Genomic DNA, 18,125 nt, shown 5'->3' on the forward strand with positions numbered 1-18,125 from the left:
TTGGCAAGTCTTGTGGGGGTCAGGAGGCCCCCCAAGCTGGCCAAAAGTCCCTGGGAGTCCAGCGGGAGTCCAGGAGCGATCTCCTGCACGTGGGACATATTGCCAATATTCAAAATGGCGCCGGCGCTACCTTTGCCCTGTCACATGGTAAGGGCAAAGGGCCATCAGTGCCATTTTTTTAGCGCAGCTGATAGCATGGGAACGGGCGATCGCTCCCCGCGGCCCCCCTGGACCACCAGGTATGTGTAAAAAGTTTGGGGGGGGGGGGCGGGAGAGTGGGGGAGTCTAATGGGGTAATTTTAAAGGGTCGGGTGGGGTTTTTTTTTTATCGGGCCATCGGCACCATTTATATTAGTGGCAGCCAAAATGGAGCCGATGGCCCGAGAGCGGGAGATCGCGCCGGGACCCCCCCACTGGACCACCAGGTAATTTAAAACATTTTGGGGGGGGTTCGGGGGGGGGGGGGATTTGTTTTAAAGGGTCAGGGTGGGTTTAGGGGTTGTTTTGGTGTGCTGGTTTTCCCGCCCTCCCCCCTCCCCCCGATTTACGATTTTTCACGATAAATCAGGGGAATTTCTATTATATCGCGACTCTAACGATTTTTGACAATTTAAAAAATATCTGACAATTTTTTTAAATCATCAAAAAACGATTCACATCCCTATCTGCCGCTATTAGCATCCTTGTTTCTCAGCTATAGAAGAGTTTGGGCATTTTTGGCATCCTCTCCCCTGCCTTTAGCCTTCCCTTTTTTGGGATGGGTCTTAGGGGTATAAACTGACTCCTGAGCATGTGCATAAAGTCTTTCTGTTCTTCAGTGGATTGATCTAGAAATTTCTAGCTGTTAAGGGGTAGATTTTAAAAGGAATGGGCTCACATCCATGTGTGCGCGGTTCCTGACATGCGCACATGGACGCACCAACTTTATAACATGTGCGCGCCGGCGCATGCATGATATAAAATCTGATGGCCACGCGCTTGTGTGGGTGGCACGTGCTGTGGGGGGGGAGGGGGGGTGAATTGTAGTAAATTTTGTGTGGCGATGCAATCGGGCCTTCCCCAGTTCCCTCCCAGTCGGCTGCAATTAAGAAGCGGACTGGAAGGGAACTTCCCTACCTCCTGCCTAACCTTCCTTCCCTTCTCCTTCTCTACCCTGACCCCTAACCCCTACCTACTTTCCCGAAAATCTTTTATTTTTTGACTTACTGCTCCTCCCGAGCAGAAGTAGTTTGCGTGCCCACACATTTCCCCAGGACAGCAGCCGGCCTCTGTCCTGCCTCGCCCCTCCCCACCCGGACTACGCCCCCCGCCCAACCCTTTTTTAGGGCCCGTCACTTGTGCACATATCGGGACTTATACAGTGGCCAGGCTTTTTGAAAATGTAAGTGGCGCAATTTTTACACGCACTGCCGTTTGAAAATTCAGCCTTAAGTGTTTGGAAGAAGTTTGTTGAAGAGAAGTGGAAATATTTTTGCCCAGTGATCTACTAGGAGGGTTAGTTACCCCCTCTCTAGGAGAACAAGAATGGATCTGGTTTTTTTGTTTGTTTGTTTGTTTGTTTTGCTTGAGCCCAGAAAACAGCAAGGCCTAGACTCTAGAAATGAAGATAGTGATTTAGAGAATTTTGTGACCAGTTTTGCAGTAAGGTGGATTGGAAGTTGGCTGTTTTATCCCATGACCAGTAAACAGTGGGTAAAAGCTGATGATGTTTTAAAGATTTTTGAAGAATATTTGTAGACATCTAATTACTGGAACAAGAAGATTTTTTCATCCTACCCCTTGCATTCTGCTGGTTGCTGAAAAGACTTTTCCCACCCTCCTTGGGGAAGGGATTTTGGAAACTGTTTTAGTTAGAGAGAGAAGAGTGAATAGAGGAAGTGCTACGGACAAAGAGGCCACTGCTTTTGTTGTTATGATTCTTATATTGTTGCTCATAAATTTTGCAAACCTTTCATGGATCCTTATTTTTAAGTTAAAGTAAATTTCAGTTGAACACCATTGTGCTTTATTTAAGAGTATTTTTCCTCCCAGATGATCCTCTGTTGTGAGTATTAACCAACCAGTGAAAGAGAGAGAGAGAGTTCAGGTGTGAGTACATGACAAAGACTATGTTACCCACTACTGCATCAGGGGCCCTTTGAGGGTGAACCTCCCACCCTCCTCCCTGGATGAACCCCAGCATTTCCAGAAGCTGGAGCGGACAATGCGTTAGAGGAAGAGAGGTCTGAGATATTGAGGAGCTGTCCTGGGATCTGTGTGACCCTCTTATTGCAGTGCACCCCAAGATGGGGGTTACAAGTGTATTGACTGTAAATGATACCTCAAGGTAGATAAGACAGGGTTCATTTGATAGATTGTGTAGCAAAGATTTTTAAAAGAAAAATAGAACAATGCAAATAATTGACATGAGGAATACAATTAATCATTGACTATGCTAAGCACATGGTGCCTATAGAAATACCTACATAGATAAGAAAAGCACCTGATATTGGAAAGTCAGGAGTCAGGTACTAATAAGAGGAGTACATGCACATACATGTTCATTTCATGCATACCTTCCAATTTTATGCACTGGAACCTTTTGACAATTACCTCCATAATATATAGTTAAAAAATTTGCCAGAGTTATAGTAGTTTGTTTTTCCATGTTTATAATTTTTCCTACACTTGCTAAACATCCTTCAAAGTAAATCCTGGCATTTAAGATTCAAATATTGAATAACAGCCTCCAGTGCCCCTGCCGGCACCTCCTCGTTTCACAGGTGACCCCCTTGTTATGTAGGGGCTTCTTGAACCAGTTCAGCATGCACTTTTCTTTACAACCTGCATATTTCCCTGATGTAGTTTCCAAAACTACATACATTTTGTTCTTCCTGGACATGAAAGCACTGGCCTGGGTGTCACCACTTTGGGAGAGAATGGATCTGATCCTCAACGACCTGCCGGGCTTCCTCGCCCTATTTTGCATTGTATTTGACGACCCAGGTCGAAAAACCATCTCTGGGTCTATGCTCCTGCACTTGCAACAAGGTTCCAGATCACTGATTGATTATGTCATGGAATTCAGGACTCTCTCCTCTGAATTGCACTGGGACCTGGGCTGCCTTCCTTGATATCAAGGACGAACTAGCAGCATGATAACTTCCTGAGATGTTGGATTCCCTTATAGACCTCACCGGGTGCATTGACCGCCGGCTGTGTGAGCGTTCATAAGAAGTCAGAGGAGCCAAGAGGATGGCTTCAGGTGCTTCACGCACTCGTCCAACGTCATCCACTCAGACCACTACTATCCAAGGTACCGAGGAACCCATGCAAATGTGTCGTAGTCATCTATCTTCTAAGGAGAAGCATTGTCGCCAGAAGTCTGGTTTCTGCATGTATTGTGGTCAACCGGGTCATGCGATACCCTCCTGTCCATTCCGTCTGATAAAATCTCAGGCCTAGGATCTGCCAGAGGACTTCTCCTAGGCTAACCACACCTTCCACACTGTTAACTCTGCCTGTCTCCATCAAATTGGATGCTCAGTGGACTCCGAGGCCGGTGGAAATTTTATCCTCAGACAACTCATGGAACACCTCCAGATTCCTACAGTCTGTATACCGACACCATTATTGCTTTTGTCTATTCATGGGGAACCATTACCAGGTGAAGTTGCCTTCTCCACGATCCCCATTCGACTTCGCACAGGGTCTCTACATATGAGACCATTTCTTTCTTAATACTTGGACTTCCTTGGTTGAAACTACACACTCCAAAATTTGATTGGAATACAGTACAACTGTCCCACTGGGGAGACTACTGCCACAAAAAGTGTTTGGAGGTCGTCCCGCCAATGCCCTGCCTAGCCACTACAACCTCCATTCCGGGGCTTCCATCGCAGTATTCCTCCTTCCAGGATGTGTTCTCAAAGAAAGCAACAGACACTCTACCTCCTCACTGCTCATTTGATTGTGCTACAAATTTATTGCCTAATACTGAGCCTCCCCGAGGAAGGGTCTACTTTCTTTCACTGACTGAGACTAAGGTCATGTCTGAGTATATACAAAACAGCTGCGACTGCTGATGCTCACCTCTTTATTTGCCGCATTGACCCTGTTGGGGAACATGGCGGCCTCTGCCAGCTACCACCGACCTGCCTGGTGTCCCCGGGTCTCTCTGGATGCATAGATGCTGCCGACTGCCATCTTGCCCTCGGAATCACTTAGGCACACGCGCATGGGCCAGTCTTAAGCACGTCATGGTGGGAACCTGGGGGTGTCCCCTCCGGATGACATCATCCTTCCAGGATACTTAAGCCGGTTGGCCCTGCCTACCTACGACTTGGCAACAAGTTCCTTCATTGCTGAATCCGCTTCACTCACTGAAGTTCCTTCTTCCGGTTCCTGTTTCCTGGCCATAAGACATCCTGGGTACCCGCTCCTCGGGGGCCCTCTCTTCGCCTCTGGCTATCCGCTCCTCGGAGGGCCTGGTCCTAGGACCTCTGCCTACCCCGTGTCCTGGGGCTTCCGTGGAACCATCACTGCTCCTTTCATGATTACCCCGCTCTGCGTCCCATTACCATCTCTACTGAGGACTCTCTTCAGTGTATCCTGCTCTGCGGACCATTACCAACTCTACTGAGGACTTCAGTGGTGCACCTCGTCCTGCGGACCAGTACCATCTCTACTGAGGACCGTCAATGGGAATCCTGCTCCGCGGACCACCACCATCTCTTCTTACTGGGTATCCCCCTTTCTACAGACTCTGCAACCTCTCTCCTTGCACCCCCCGCTCCATGGGTAGTGCTGCTCTATCTCTTTAATAAAGACTCTAGATTTAGCTGTGTCTGACGTCAGCTAAGATCTCGCCTCCCGAAGGTGAGGCTTACTGGGCTCCTCCCCGAGGGCGGTACCATCTCTCACCTTGGCCCAGGGCCCACACACCCACAGAGCCTAACACTCACTTTTGCACACTAACAGCTTATTCTCTATATGCACTCACACACTCACATACATGCTTTGAGTTGGCACACATTGGGGCTAATGTAATAAGGTGCACTGAAGCTACTGTGTGTTTGTGCATGCCTGCAAGGCTGGAGAGAGCAGGAATTAGGCCCATGCCAGCTAAGAAAAGTAGGCCTCTATGTAAGGTTCTGATGTGATATTTAATAAGAGAAATAGTTTTCTAAATTTCCCAAATTATTTTTATTTATTTAAGAAGGCTTTATGAGCTTTTTTCTTAGCAAATTCTTCAATTACAATTTAAATTTTTATTTATATGTGTTAGAAATAGATATATTTAGCTTTTTAAAAAATTTTGGCCAACAAAAGCAGGCCCCTTGAACATTGTAGGCCCTAGCCAAATGGCCATGCTAGCACCCCCCTCTCCTTGAGTTCATGCCTGTAAGCGCATTTGTACATGCATTTTCTAATGCAAAGCCCTATATGAGGATGTATTAATGGTTTAATGTGTGGGAAAAAAGCGTGTATGAATGCGCTTACAGACCCACACTTTTTCCTGTGCAAATGCATGCTAACGGCATGCAAAGGAGGTGATTAGCTAATCATAGACAATACAGGGAGCCATGCTAAAGCTAGTGCAGGTTTTTTAATGCGGGTCTTTTACCACCAGAGAATGAGTTAAGTGTCAGTACTGACTCGGGGGCCTATGACGGCGTTCAAGCATCCTGAAAACCGTCTAGTTGAACGCCTATCTCGGCGTCCAAGTGGCCAGCTTAGCTAGGCAGTTTTCTTGGCATCGGAGCAACCAGCTTAGAAAAGTGCTTCCCTAGGCACTTTCTGGGCACCCAATTGTATAGATTCTCGACCAAGAAAGCGTTGAGCTCAGCACCTGAGTGGCAAGATTAGCTAAGCACCTTTCTGGGTGCCCAATCATATAGATTTGTAACTAATTAAGCACCTAGCTTAGTGCATGAGTGGCAACACTTGCTAGGCGCCTTTCTGGGCACCAGAACATCCATATTCGCTCCCGGCTGAGTGCCTATGTTAGCACCCAGGCATCCAGATTGGTGCCCAACTGAGCACCTATCTCACTGCTATGCCAATACGAATTAGCATCCATGAAAATATTTGCCATGTTTTCTGCAACACAGTTATTTGAAATATTAAAAATACTTTCCAGGGTCATACTTTCACTTAATAGGGAGACCCGTTTGCTTGCTCACTTTTATGTGCGGATTATCGGCGTGGGTTTTGAGCGTGAATGCGGCCACTTATTACATAGGCCCTGTACCACACTTAGGTACACGCATTTCTCGATATGTGCGCAGATTTCTGTGTGTAAATCATTTACATAATTTATTTTTTTATATCCCGTGGAAGCAGCATCTTCAGCTGCACACGGTGATCAAAACCCATGCTCAAAACTAGCGTCTGTTTTGCTGTGGGTCTTATTATATCAGCCCCATTGAGATTCTAGGAAATAGCTGCAAGCTTATTACGATCTTAGTTATGCTACTGAAAATAATGCATAATATGTATATATATAACACTAAGTAATGATTCCAATATTTCATGCAGTAAAATACTGATGTAGAGGGCCTAAGGGAATCTATGTTGCTTCTGTCATTTTCGGAAGTTCAAGATAGCAGATCTTCTGACAAATGATAGGGTCTGCCACATTTATATCTTTCTGTGTGTGCTATCTAAAACTATGCTAAGAGAGGCAGGGTTACCTCCTTTCGAAACCTAGCTGAGAGATAAAATCAGGTTGCCACATATTAGTTGTTATTTTTCTTTTCCTTGTAACTGTTTACTCTCTCAGAAGTTTGTCTTTATTCATTTTACAAGCAATAGTAATCAATTTTGTGACTTGAGTTCACTGTGAGGGCTCTGAGGCCTACCTTGCGTTTAGCATATTCATTTGTCCTAAGTTGATCAGATCCCATTACCGTGGTAAAAAGCAAATGCAGATTTTACACCAGTGTGGAAAATTTGAAAATTGTCCCATATCCCCTTTCCACTGGGGCTGGTGAGTTTTTTATTTTATAGGTTTTTAAGTGGATTGTTTCCCGAAATCTATTCAATTGGGTCTCATTCTATAATTCATGTCACTTTAGTTTTATGTTTATTAAACAATTTGTATTACATACATTTTATTTTAGAAAACCTTCACCAACCTGGCTACGAAGAGTTCAGGATTCAGTTTTCCAATAATGACATGATTTAGGCCAAAGAAAACATTGGCTGTGTAAAAGGCTAGATTTTCAGATTTAGGCATGATATTGCTCTTTAACTTGGGAGATCAAGTTCACACTTCTTTGTGACATTACTTAGTATTATCAGCATTGCATTATACCTTCTCAGCACCTTAGTCCAGTCCTGCTTTTCCCTCAAAATGTTGAGGATTACTATTAAAAATTTGAAACAAAACAAAGTAGACTAGTTAAAAATCCATCCCTGAGATTAATAAGTGCTATTTTTAAATGTGGCACCTATAAGAGATGAGGAAAGAGTATTCCACCTTGCCACCATTTTTGAAATACATGGTGGAGTAGGTCCTGGAGATTGGGAGGGTATTGGTCACCTCCTTTTTAGCAGTAACACATCAATTTTATCAGCAATAATAATTCTTGATGTGTTCCATAATATTCAATCCACCACCCGTCAAGACAACAATAACCTCCTCTGGATGCCCAACAACCTTACGCTTCCCCCTTATAGGAAGTGAAAACCCTCTCTGGTGGTCTAGTTTCCTCCACTACTCATCATCGCAAACTAAGAGGACCTTTTGATCTCAAGATCCCCCCCAACCTAGACAGTAAAAGGCTTTCCTGGCAGCTGATCCCTCAATCCCCTCTCCCAGAAATGAAGAGGCCGTCTCTATTATCCCAATCCCCAGACAGAAAAAGATCACCCTATCCCCACCTCCCCAGAGAATTTAAAGGCTCCTCCAGTGACCCTAGCACTTTACCCCCAACCTCAAAAGCAAGAGGTCCCTCCAGTGGCATGATACATATAATGATGCATATAGTGAAAAATAATCCATGCTATAGTTATACAGTGTTAGGTTTCATGTTAGAAGTTACCACCCAGTAAAAGATTCTAGACCTCATAGTGGACAATACATTGAAATTGTTGTCTCAATGTGCCGCTGCACTCAAAAAGAGCAAACAATTTTAGAAATTATTAGGCAGGGAATGGTGAATAAAATGGAGAATGTCATAATGCCTCTATATTGCTTCATGGTGAGACCACACCTCGAGTACTGTGTTCAATTCTGGTCGCCTCATCTAAAAACAAAGATATAATAAATACAATAGAGAAGATACAGAGAATGTCGACCAAAATGATAAAGGGATTGGAACGGCTCCCTTATGAGAAAAGGCTAAAGAGGTTAGGGTTATTGGAAAAAAGATGGGTGAATGGGGATATGATGGAGGCCTATAAAATCATGAAAGGACAAGAATGTGTAAATAATAGATAATAGAAAGACTTGGGACTACTTGAAGTTAACAAGTAGCACATTTAAAACTAATCAGAGAAAATTCGTTTTCATTCAATGTACAATTAAGCTCTGGAATGTGTTGCTAGAGGATGTGGTTAAGACAGTTAATCTAGATGAGTTTAAAAAAGATTTGGACAAGTTTCTGGAGATAAAGTCCATAAATTGCTATTAGACAAGTTGACTTACAAGTAAAATTTCAAAGGGCTACATGCATAAATTTAGGAATTTACGTGCATGACCAGACCTTGTGTATGCTGTGCTCATTTTACAATGGGCCCAACCATGCGCGTAAATCCCGGTATGCACCAAAGTGATGGGCCTTTCAAAAGGGGTAGGCTGGGGGGCAGGGACTGGGCAGGGAGGGGTGAGGTGGGGGGCGGGCTGGGACAGTGCCATTAGCCGCTGTCCCGGGGAAGTGTGCGCCGGCAGCTGGCCAGTGCACATAATCTACCTCCGGGTATTTAAGCCTCCACTACGCTACCTTTCATTGAGTTAGCAAGGACTTTGGTTTAGCTACTCTGACTGCTCTAAGCTGCTCACTTAGATGCCTCGCTTCCCTCCGGGGATTCTCACTCCAACGAAGCTCTAGGTACCCGCTCCTTGGGGTCCTCTCGCTTCCCCAAACCCTTCGGGGTTTCTACTAACTAGACAACCACTCCTCGGGGGTCTCTCTCTCTTTCAGGATTCTGTGCTATCAGGTACTCACTCCTTGAGGGCCTATCTGTCCAGTATATGCTGCACCATGGACCTTCGGTCCCACCATCTTCATTGCCAGGAAGACGTTCCCACTACGTTTCTGTGAGTACCTCTATGATCCGGTTCTCCAACTCCACCCACCAGGTTCATCTTTCCCGCACTACGGGCCTCTAACCACCTTGAACATCTATGTGAGACTTCTTCTGAGACTGTCTAAATGTAGTGGCACCTTGCCGGACTTCAGTTCCTTTTCTTCTTGCCTCATACCATCTATCTATAGCAGTATAATAAAGTTTTCCACCTACAAGTGTCTGCTCTCTGAGTTTAGCCTGTCACAGTGGTTCCCCACGAGGCCCATCCCCGTGGGAGGAGTCATCTCCACTGTGATTAAGGGTCCACACAATGCCACAAACACAACACTACGTGTTCCCATTTCCAGCTTTCCCATTGAATGTTCACTGCTTGAACATAAGTGGCAGGTAATTGCTGGTCACAGATTGTAAATCACATGAGGTCTAAGGTCAAAGGAGTGAACCATGTTCCTCTCATAGAAAATAAAGAAAGGTGCAAGCTGGGCTATCACTTCTTTGCATTCTGTATCTCTGTTTTCCCTTCCATCTATCTTATCATGTTCTATGATGTATTATGGAGGTGGACTGAGGTGGATAGATAGTGGAGAAATGAACCTCTCTCTTTTTGGGGACTTTGCACAACTGTATTGTTTGGCTAGTGGTCAGTTCTCCAAAGACAAGTATTCTATGGGTGCATCATGAAGAGGCTGTAATATTGTAGGACAGCAATGCAGGTAAAGTCAGAGATCACACTTGCCTGTGGACTTCTACTGAGATGAGATATTGGAAATCCTAATTTGTGGTGGTGATCCACCTTAGGGTGCATGAAGTCCAGGAAGGTTGAAAGTGGCTTGCCATTGAGATAGCATAAAGAGCTATCCAGATATGCTGGTGGGGAGGGGAAAAGGTTTGATTGCATGTTTTATTCTGGCTTGGGTCTCATAATCTGTCATTACTTAAATTAATCTGTGGCCCTTGCATTCCAATTCATTGTTTGTGGTTATTGCATTATTATGGAAGAGGGAAAGAGGGGATGTGAGGAGGATTGATGGCTCCCATTTACTGTTGTTAGTCTCAGTTGCTTCCTTTCTTGTGAGTGTGAAATATGAGGGAACTATGCATGAAATTGGTAAATAGCCCAATAAAGGTTTTACTGGATATGATCTTTTCTATGATCGTGTTTTAAGATCCAGTCTGGTCCCTTAAGCAGTGATAAATATATACAAGTTATGGTTGCATGTGATACTTACAGAGGATCTAAAATGACAAAGTCTTGCAAGATTGAGAAATGGTTTATTTCTATATTTTCATTTCCTCCCTCTGGCTGGGCAGGTGCTTCCCCTCCCCCCCCCCCCCCCCCCCCCCATCTTCCTACCACAGGCTAGATATCAGCTTGCCATAGTTCCTTATTATCCAGCTTGTCATGGCTTCTTATTGAGCTGTGAATCCTGGTCGGTTTTTGATGCAGTGAAGCCTTTATTTTCATTCCTCAGAATCAAATATTCTACTTAGGGGGCAAATTCATCCACAATTTGTACAGTTTGATTTGGCTGTTATTTGCCTCCCTTTGTGAAACAATTGATACCTGATTCCATTTGCTAGACAGGAAAGTGTGTTACTGGGAGCACAGGTAACAAGACTTCCTGTGATGTCCAGTTTTTCCAATTTCAGACTACTACTATTGATCCATTATACTGCAAGGTCTCAAGAAATTATGTCATTGCTGCTATACTCCTCTTTCTTTCTCCATTCCCCATAGGGAGGAGTGAATAAGAGACATGTTGGCCAATGTTCTCTTCTCATATATGGGAAGACTTATGAGCTCCTACTGTAGATTAAGTAAAATCTATGTATTAAAGTAGGTAGGTAAGCTGCACAGACTGGATGGGCTTATCTACCATCTTGTTTTATAATTCTGTGCTTCTCTCAACCCTTTTCCACAGGCCAAAGGGCTAGAAAGGATATGTCTAGTGCTGTAGACCTAGCAGAAAAAATAAAATGGGTTCAGCTGGAGGAGCTCACTTGAAAAAACAACCACATTAGTGTTGTAATTTAAATGTAACAGTGCTGTTAGATTGTGTGACAGCATGTTTCCTGGTTTTCAGGTATCTTTCCAGTACTACAGATAATGTCTTCACAGTCAGAAATGATTCTCACTAAAATGTCTTCAATGCTTCTAAAGAAAGAATGCCTTATTGAATGCAATATCAGGGAAAATATCAGAATAAAACTATGAAAAATACTAAATATTGATGTTAATCCTTCAGATCTTTAAATTAAAATGTCAAAATTTAGACACACTCAAATGGATACAAGTATAGCTAAGAATTATTCATTTCTTGCAGAAACTAATCAGGCTTGAGGTTCTGAATGATTTATTTGGAATATGTTTAAATAAACATTTGCATATTGGTAATGGCAATTATCAAAGGCATTTAACTGGATACATAAGTATTTAATCAGGTTAAATGACCTGACTGAAAATTGCCCTCCTCAAATGTGGTTTCTATGGTGCATGTACATTTAGCAGCATTAGAAGGAAGCATTCCTATGGGGCATATTTAAGTCAGGTCAAGGAAAATAGCATACATGTTTTAGATTTCCAAGAGTTCACACATTATTTTGCATCCTCTTGGCCATTCTTAAAAATGTGCATACATTTCTAAGGACCTGATTTTCAAAAGCATTTACATGCTTAAATAAATATAGTTTTACCACATAAATTCACATTGCCCTTATAAATAGGCTTTTGACATTTGCTGCAATATATGCCATTAAAGTGTCAATATGTTTACATGCATAAATGCACTTTATGGGGTAGATTTTATAAAAGTACGTCCGCGCGTACTTTTGTTCACGCACCACATTTTAATAGATACGTGCATAGCCGCGCATATCTTTTAAAATCTGGGGTCAGTGCACGCAAGGCTGCGCAAAATCGGCAGCCTGCGCACGCCGAGCCGCGCAGCCTGCCTCCATTCCCTCCACCCCCGCACCTTCCCCTCCCTTCCCATAACTAACCCTCCCCCCAGCCCTAACTAATTACCCCCTACCTTTATCGTGAATGTTACGCCTGCTAGCTGATCATACTGGACTCACCAATCATGAACTGTACACTCCTGTTTCCCATGCACATCAACAGCATCTGGATCTTATCCTCACTGCGGGAAAATAGGTGGAGAATATCAGGTGGAGCCAGCAAATATTAACCACCTTTTATTATGGATACCAGTACCCACCTTTGTGGAGCTGCATAATCAAAAAATATAAAAGACAGAAAGAAGAACCAACAGAGCGGCTAGCATAGAACTAGAACATTCCATTTAACTTGAACGCCTCCTGCAACATAATAACATAGTAATTAATATAATAATGTTATAATTACTATATTGCACCCAGTTTTTAATATTGCTGAGCAAATCTTAAGTTTGTCGCTATATATGGTTGGGGGCCCTCACACAAATAGACTAATACATCATACCACACTTACACACAAAATGTCAGACACCACTCTGAGACAGAGACAGACACACTACACTCAGATACAGAGAGACACTCAGGCATACAGGTCATACCACATATACAGGGACACAGACATTCATCATCTAGTCAAACAAGATAGGCACACCACCTCACAACAGAGAGACCAATAGAAAACATCATATTCACACACACACACATGTGTAGAAGAGGTACTTTTAGTTCATGTATTAAAAACTATACCTTAATTCAGCTCCACCACATTACTACATAACCAGCTCGTCAGTATGCATCCCACATCTTAGGCATTTTTTCAAATCATTTTATTTATACAGAATTAAATCTCAAAAATAAAATAAAATATTGAAAACAAAAAATTAACATCAACAATCAGAATTATGCAAGTCAAAGAATTCAGTTATAAACAGAAATTCCACCATGTATAGAAGGGAACCCAGAATCCAAAAATAGAATAACAAAATAAAAGGGGGAATAAACAATATCTATTTGTACGTAAAAAGCCAGACAGAAAATTTCAAAATAAAATAAGAATCAATCCTCTGAGGCACTCATCATTGCAGTGAGTATCTTGCTGATAACTCCTCAAAAATAACTCAAGCTACTATGACTCAATAAACAGGCACTAAGGGAACAACAAGCTTCCTCCAGCATCTGGCACTCTGAAATAATTCAAAGCCTTGTGAAAAAGACTGAGCACATATGTAGCAAATCTGCCATAACAAAACAGTATTAAAACTCAGAACACAAATGGCAATAGCCCTACCTATTAAAAGGCAGCATTCTAGAAAACCAAAACACCTCTTATTGGGAGGTATGGATTAGAAAATGGATCAAGCTGGACTGCTGTTGATCTCTACACAGAACCTACAGCTAATTGAATACCTCACCTTGGTCACATATGTAGAACAAAGACAGACCTTTACCAAATAAACAGAATAAGAGATTACAAACTAAAAATGGAAATATGTATACATAAATCTGAACTAGAAACCCCTCCAAAGTGCTAGGGGCCTGAGCAGTGGGGCTGACAGAGATCCCAGACCCCAGCGAAATGGAGCAGCTCACCTGCTCTGTATGGCTTTGCAGTTGATCTTTTTCTGGATATTGGTAAAGAATAGAGATGTGAATCGTGTCCTCGATCGTCTTAACGATCGATTTCGGCTGGGAGGGGGAGGGAATCGTATTGTTGCCGTTTGGGTGTTTGAAGTATCGTGAAAATCGTGAAAATCGTGAGCCGGCACATTAAAACCCCCTAAAACCCACCCCCGACCCTTTAAATTAAATCCCCCACCCTCCCGAACCCCCCCCAAATGCCTTAAATTACCTGGGGGTCCAGCGGCGGTCCGGAACGGCAGCGGTCCGGAACGGCCTCCTGCAATTGAATTGTGTTGTCTTCAGCCGGCGCCATTTTTCAAAATGGCGGCGCAAAAATGGCGGCGGCCATAGACCAACACGATTCGACTGCAGGAGGTCGTTCCGGACCCCCGCTGGACTTTTGGCAAGTCTTGTGGGGGTCAGGAGGCCCCCCCAAGCTGGCCAAAAGTCCCTGGGAGTCCAGCGGGAGTCCAGGAGCGATCTCCTGCACGTGGGACATATTGCCAATATTCAAAATGGCGCCTGCAGGAGGTCGTTCAGCGGGGGTTCCGGACCGCCACTGAACGACCTCCTGCAGTCGATCTCCTGCCGGCGCCATTTTCCGTACGGAAAACGATTCGCGGCAGGAGATCGTTTTCCGGACCCCCGCTGGACCCCCAAGGACTTTTGGCCAGCTTGGGGGGGCCTCCTGACCCCCACAAGACTTGCCAAAAGTCCAGCGGGGGTCCGGAACGACCTCCTGCAGTTGAATCATGTTGGTCTATGGCCGCCGCCATTTTGCGCCGCCATTTTGAAAAATGGCGCCGGCTGAAAACAACACAATTCAATTGCAGGAGGCCGTTCCGGACCGCTGCCGTTCCGGACCACCGCTGGACCCCCAGGTAATTTAAGGCATTTGGGGGGGGGGTTCGGGAGGGTGGGGGATTTAATTTAAAGGGTCGGGGGTGGGTTTTAGGGGGTTTTAGTGTGCCAGTTTTCCTGCCCTCCCCCTTCCCCCGATTTACGATTTTTTGACGATAAATCGGGGGAATTGGTATTGTATCGTGGCCCTAAAGATTTTTGATGATTTAAAATATATCGGACGATATTTTAAATCCTCAAAAAACGATTCACATCCCTAGTAAAGAAATCCTAGAAAACGTTCTATTCTGTATTCTCTGAACATTAGATTTGTTATGCACTTTTCTGTCCCTTAGGGCTTCATTTTCCAAGCCGCTCACACGCGATAAGGGACCTTTCGCAAGCGAAAAGTCCCTTATCACGTGCGATACCAGGATGGGGTCGGAGTCGGGGCGGAGTCGGCCCCGGAAGAGGAGTCGGGACGTCACCGGGGCCGACTCTGTGCTGACACCACGAACGGCGAAAAGGTAGGTGCCTTTTCACTGCCTATTTCGTTCCCAATAGCTACACCTCCTATGGTGGCGCTATTGGGTGCGAAACCGGCAGTGATCGCACCGCGACGGTGCGATCGTTGCCGGCTAGCGCAGGCCCACCCCCTGTTTCGGCCCCCCGCCCCTCATTTTCTAAAGTATCACAGATCTGCGATACTTTAGAAAATGAGGCCCTTAGTGAGAATTATCTACAGTCAGCAGCTCCCAGTAACTTCTTAGTAAATGGCTTTTAAGTTCTTTCATTTAATTTGGAATATTCAGGTAGGTTTCATTTCACAGTTTTCCTCCCAGTTTTAGAGAATAATGTTTTTGAGTTTGGATCTTTTGCTGCTACTTCCTAGTTTCATTTTGGAGTGGCCTTGGAGGCAACTTTTCTTTCGCTCCCCCCCACCTTCCCCTCCTTTCCCTATCTAACCCAGCCCCCAGCCCTACCTAAATCCTCCCCACCTTATTTTATTTTTTACGCCTGCCTCTTGCAGGTGTAGCTTGCGTGCGCCGGCTGGCTGTTGGCGCACAAACCTCCAGCACGCCCCCGGACCGCACCCAGACTGCCCCCAGACCGCCCCCGGACCGGTACCATGCCCACGACCCCGCCCCTTCCCACCCCTTTTTCAAAGCCCCGGGACATATGCACGTCCCGGGGCTTGTGCAAGCCGCCGAGCCTATGCAAAATAGGCTCAGCGCACACAGGGGCAGGTTTTTGGGGTTACGCGCATAACCCTTTGAAAATCTAACCCTGTATTTCTTGATGCTCACTGAAGACTTAGTGGTTATTTTTTCTAGGGGTTTGAATATTTAATTTAAAAATCCTTGAGAAGTAGTCTCAGAAAAATTTTCCTCTTGATGCTGTCATTAGGATTTTCTTGTCTCTCAGAGATATTGATTCTGTTGCTTATGGCAGTCCACGAGCTACCCCTGGGAACCACTGCACTCACACCCCATGCGGCTGGATGCCATGCCCCGGTGCAGCAGGATGCCACAAGCTTCACACATGACAGATCTCCTCCAGCCCCATCATGATATGCTCCTCCATAGGCATCTGCGCATTCAGCATTCCTCCATTTAAAGGTCAATCAATAGGAAAGTCCTGATGGTGCCAAATAATAACATCACTCATCCAGGCCTTTAGAAGGCCACTGCTGACAGTGACACCCTCTCACTGCCTCAGCAAGTCCACCCACTCTAGAGTGTGTTGTTTCCAGCATCCTTGTCTTCAGTCTTCATTATAGCATCCTTGTTTTCAGTTCATCATTCAGCTTTGTCTTCAGTTTTTTGTCCAGTCTATCTCCAGTTTTAACCAGCTTTTCTCTTGCCTTTGTCAGTTTGTCTCCAGTCTTGTTCCTGTTGTTCTTCTCCTTGCCTGCTTTCCCTGACTTTCTGTCGCCACTTACCTGGTTATACCTTGGCCTGATCTCAGATATGCTTGTCTGTAGCCTGCCGCTGACCATTGCCTGAATCTGGATATGCCTGACCTCCGCCTGCCTCTGAACATTGCCCAGACCTTGGACTTGCCTGCCCTCTGCCTGCCTATGACTCAAGCTAACCAAGGACCACCTCTTCTGCCATCAGCAGAGACCCCACCTAAGACATACCAGCCCCCGCAACAAAAGGCGGTTGACAAAGGGGAATGAGTGCTGATATAGGTAAAGGACTGCTAGTTCTCTGCTTCTCCCAGGTCTGCCTGCTGACAGTGAAAATCTGCATGGCTCCTCCCTGAAGGTTGCGCCAATTCTACCTCGGCCCAATGGTTCACAAATGCAACAAGTTGCTAAGGCCATGGATCTGGCAGACTTGATTTCCTTGCACACCATTCCGGATCTAGCCCACAGGCTGCACAAGCAGAAGTGAACCTTGAAACTTATGGACACCTCCATGGATCAGCTATGCACTTGCCTGAATTCCTTGACCAAATCTGTGATGCACCAGCACCACTATCCCTTGTAGCCTCCAGCCATCAGATACCTCAGTTACCAGTTCCACCCTGGTATGTAGAGGATCCCAAGCTATGTTGTGGATTTTTGAACCAGTGCCATATGCACTTTCAACTACAAGCATCACTATTCTCCAAAGACCAGATGAAAATTACATACATCTTCTCTCTGCTAGATGGAACAGCCCTGGCTTAGGCCTCTCCTCTCTGGGAATGAGGGGATCCCTTCTTTCTCAATTTGCAGCAGTTCCTAGAGAAGTTCTAAATTGTCTTTGAGGATCTTAGCTGTGCTGCAACTATGGCATCTGACTTCATTCACCTCCACCAAGGCTCCAGAACCCTGGCAGAGTATGCTATCCCAGACACTGGCTACTGTGTTAAACTGGAAAGAGAACAGTTTACTCACTAACTTCCTCAAAGGCTTCTCTCCTAAAATCAAAGATGAGCTCACCATTCAAGATCTCCCTACTTCACTAGAGGAGCTCATTTCCCTAACTGGAAAAATTGACTGTTATTGACAGAATAGAGCTTGAGAGATCCATCTAGCATGAAGGATCATTGCATTGGTGTCCCGGTTTCAGAATCTACTCTCGCCTCTGGCTGCTGCCCTCTCAACCTCTCTTCTCCCTGAAGAGCCAATGCAATTGGGACATTGTCACTTAGCCCCAGAGGAGAAGTTCTGTTGCAGACAGCATGGCCTTTCCTTATACTGTGCTGGCCAGAATCACCTTTTTGCTGAATACCCACTGAGGTAGGTAATCCTCAAAGCTTAGGGTCATGCGGGAAGATGACCCTAGGCCTTACTATTCCAGCTCCACAACTACTCCTTCCCGTGACCCTGGAGTTGTATTCCACACAATTTTCCATTCAGAGTTTGTGGATTCTAGCTCTAGAGGAAACTTTATCTTGAAGGAACTTGTTGATCAACTTCTCATTCCCATGGTCCTGATGACATCTCCCTTGATAATCTCTTCTTTCTGTTGAGACCCTCTTCC

The sequence above is a fragment of the Rhinatrema bivittatum genome, chromosome 1, assembly GCF_901001135.1.
Source record: "Rhinatrema bivittatum chromosome 1, aRhiBiv1.1, whole genome shotgun sequence".
Lineage (NCBI taxonomy): Eukaryota > Metazoa > Chordata > Amphibia > Gymnophiona > Rhinatrematidae > Rhinatrema > Rhinatrema bivittatum.